The sequence below is a fragment of the Trichomycterus rosablanca genome, chromosome 10, assembly GCF_030014385.1.
Source record: "Trichomycterus rosablanca isolate fTriRos1 chromosome 10, fTriRos1.hap1, whole genome shotgun sequence".
Lineage (NCBI taxonomy): Eukaryota > Metazoa > Chordata > Actinopteri > Siluriformes > Trichomycteridae > Trichomycterus > Trichomycterus rosablanca.
This window is the reverse complement of record NC_085997.1, coordinates 7,052,873-7,056,508: the sequence shown is the minus strand read 5'-3', so window position 1 is coordinate 7,056,508 and position 3,636 is coordinate 7,052,873. Positions and strand designations below refer to the sequence as shown.

Genomic DNA, 3,636 nt, shown 5'->3' with positions numbered 1-3,636 from the left:
GGCCATTATTTTTTATTTATTTATTTATTTTAGAAAGTTAGCAGAATAGAAAACTAGAGAAAACAGAACAGAGCACACAGAAACAGGAAACTATACAAATCCTATACAACAACTAAAACAGGAATCTATACAAATCTTATACAACAACTAAAACAGGAATCTATACAAATCTTATACAACAACTAAAACAACATACCCATCACCAAGACACCGGTAAGTAGTTTCCCTGACCAGTTCTAGCCTCACTGACTTTACTAACAAATTACTAACAATGCAATAGGAAACTTAATCAATTCCAATGATTATTCCACAAAGCAATTGCTATATTGGTTTTCAGGACCGACTGCTCAACACCGACCAGAAAATAACTTACCACACAAACGGTTGGACTTTAACCAACCGACCTGAACCCATTCAGGCTTTCACAGTTGGACTCGAACCAACTGACCTGGTACCAGGCTTTGAGTTTGGACTCTAACCAAACTGGCATGGACTCTAACCACACCGGATCCTTTAGACTCACCAGGAGTCAAGGCATGCCCACCATACCTTTGCTAGTGAAAGAGGAACCACGTCTTAGCATTTATCAGTAATTATTTCTAATTATCTACAAGAGAATTGTCAACATACCAGACTCAGAACTAAATATTTGATTGCATCTAAATGAGGACTTAAATCGCCCTTACCTTTTTAGTCGGGTACCCTTTTGAGTCTGGCAGATTTTGAATTCTCCCGATCCTGGATCCAATCTGATCCCGTTCACCTTTGCAGTCCTCCTGATTTCTGGATGAACACTAATTAATCGATTTTAAACCATACTCTGCTACCATTTGTTAGAACGTGGATCTTTTGTTAGAATCGATCCGAATTGATCAGGAGGCAAGGTGACGTCCTTTTAAAAGTTTTATTCAGAAAAAGGTTGGTTCGTCCTCCAAGTCACAAAGCAGCTGCGTTCTGAAGCCTCTGAGTGAAGAGATGCAACAGACCACGTGTAGAGCGCGCAGCTCTTATTTATAGTTTACCACCACCCCCTAGTGGCCAGGTGTAGTACTACTCCATATAAGGTATTCCTTTTGTTCCAGGCTTCCACTCAGCCAGTTCTAACCGGTTTTATGCCACGTGGCGGTTTGGAACAACTCCAATCACATTCCTTGAATACCTAAATGTTTTTAGACCAATATTGTAATGCCCAATAATTATTTATATTATAACAGTAGCGTGGCCGAGCGGTCTAAGGCGCTGGATTAAGCCTTCAGTCTCTACGAGGGTCGTGGGTTCGAATCCCACCGCTGCCAACTCATGCTTTTCAATGGTGGCTCCATGATTACCCACCCAATGCAACGTATACTCAATCACAATCCCAAGTATGGCACTCGCGATTGGCCCTTTTCGACCCACAACCTTTCTTAACTTTTTTTTTTTATGTAACATGAAACAGTTCGACCGCACTGTGCACACAAACCTTAACTTGGTGTACCTTTGTATCGTTGCTGTTATCTCTAGCATCGCTCCGACTACATGCAACTATGATATAATAAGAAGCATAAAAAAAAAACTTACTCACCCAATAACTGTGTTTACACCTAAAATGGAACGCAGACACTGTGAAAACAGCATACGTTCTAAAGTCAATGAGCTTTTAAACAAGCTCAAACACACCGATGCACCACGGAGTCTTAAATTAAGCATACAGCACGATGGTTTAGCAGAAGAAATGTTGTAAGGAAGCCCTTAAATACTGACCGTCTTGTTGCTCTGCTTGCAAGCTTACTGTAACAAAAGAAAGGTCGTGTATCTGATGGGTTAAGATTAGTCGCTACTCCAACAGTTCTTCACTGTGGCTGGTTAAATGCTGGAAATTACCGCTTACCTAATGTAGTAAGAAGCAACTCACCCGAACAGGGACTTGAACCCTAGACCCTCAGATTAGAAGTCTGATGCTCTACCGACTGAGCTATCCAGGATCTGCAACCTGCTTTAATCCCCACAAGCATGTGACTTAAATTACAAACTTTAACATATGTTGTCCTGTAGAACTTCAATTAATATAAAATGTTTTTATTTCTGTTTCGGCTCTCTTGAAGGCGATTATATAAAGTTTTAGGTGAAGTATGTTGCTGCTTACACACACAAAAAAAAACATCTCAGGAGGAGAATTTTTTGCAGGTAGATTACAAACAGATTCCTTTCTTTCACCTTTTTCCTTTTTTTCCTGTATCAATTGCACGATTGTTTTCCAGTCTTTAAATGTTATGTGCATTTATATGTGGCAAGAGAAAAAAATCCATAAAAATCAAATTGAGTTAGCAAAGAACCTTGAATTATACTAAAGAGTTCTTCAAGTAGAAACAGTTCTAGCAAAAACACAAAAAACCCTTAAGACTTCTTAGTCTTAGTTTTTTCTATTATTTCAAATGACATTAATAATTTATAATCACTGATTTGTGAGATATCAGCAGTAGTAGATCATGTTTAACTGGTTTAATATTGTTTAATCGCTGATTATCGGCTGTTTTTCGTGAGTATGTTGGGCGGTTTTCCATGCATTTTGACGGACTTTTAAAATGCGCAATCTGGCAACCCTGGCTGAAGCGTTCATTCATATTTTGGAGCGATGTATGTTTGTATGCTAGAATATAAATAACATCTTTTACAAACTGCTGTCTATTTACATTGACATTTTCTCTTCTGTCTAAACATTTTTGGAATTGTGTTTGTAAAAGTAAGCGATACTGTGGATAATATATTTAATGAGCTAAACTAACTGAGAGAAGCGCTAACGGTGGTGGAAGAGTCTAAAAGGGTTTGGAACATAGTCGTATCATCATAGCAGTACAACACAGTTTTGTCCGTAGCATCCGAAAATATCCAGAAGCTAATATACAAAAAACGTTTATTTTAATAATAAATTATTTTAAACTTACCTTAAACTTGTTAATAAAGTATGACCATAAAATCAAAACAAACACAGTATCCGCTGCTGCAGTCTCTACACAAACTTTGCTGCACTGAAATCGCAAGGACACATTTTATGGATATTACGGTAATGCACTGAGAACTCGTCCTGCAGTCATGCAAGCACATACAGCAGTGTGTAAGTTTACACTAATCAACCATAACATTAAAACCACCTCCTTGTTTCTACACTCACTGTCTATTTTATCAGCTCCACTTACCATATAGGAGCACTTTGTAGTTCTACAATTATTGACAGGACCACCACAGAGCAGGTATTATTTGGATGGTGGATCATTCTCAGTACTGCATTGACACTGACATGGTGCTGGTGTGTTAGTGTGTGTTGTGCTGGTATGAGTGGATCAGACACAGCAGCGCTGCTGGAGTTTTTAACTACCGTGTCCACTCACTGTCCACTCTATTAGACACTCCTACCTAGTTGGTCCACCTTGTAGATGTAAAGTCAGAAACGATCGCTCATCTATTGCTGCTGTTTGAGTTGGTCATCTACTAGACCTTCATCAGTGGACATAGGACGCTTCCCACAGGGTGCTGATGGCTGGATGTTTTTGGTTGGTGGACTATTCTCAGTCTAGCAGCGCTGCTGTGTCTTATCCAGTCATACCAGCACAACACACACTAACACACCACCACCTGAATTTCCTGCATAAATCTGTT

At 39.2% G+C, this 3,636-nt stretch overlaps 2 non-coding genes across 2 annotated transcripts; one reads left to right on the top strand and one right to left on the bottom strand.

The window, feature by feature from the left end:
- Positions 1 to 1,212: 1,212 nt before the first annotated feature.
- On the top strand, positions 1,213 to 1,295 carry trnal-aag (transfer RNA leucine (anticodon AAG)). The gene has a single exon. It is a non-coding gene; the product is annotated as a tRNA-Leu (tRNA).
- A 594-nt stretch (positions 1,296 to 1,889) lies between these two features.
- Positions 1,890 to 1,964, bottom strand: trnar-ucu (transfer RNA arginine (anticodon UCU)). Its single transcript has one exon. It is a non-coding gene; the product is annotated as a tRNA-Arg (tRNA).
- Between the last annotated feature and the right edge of the window lie 1,672 nt (positions 1,965 to 3,636).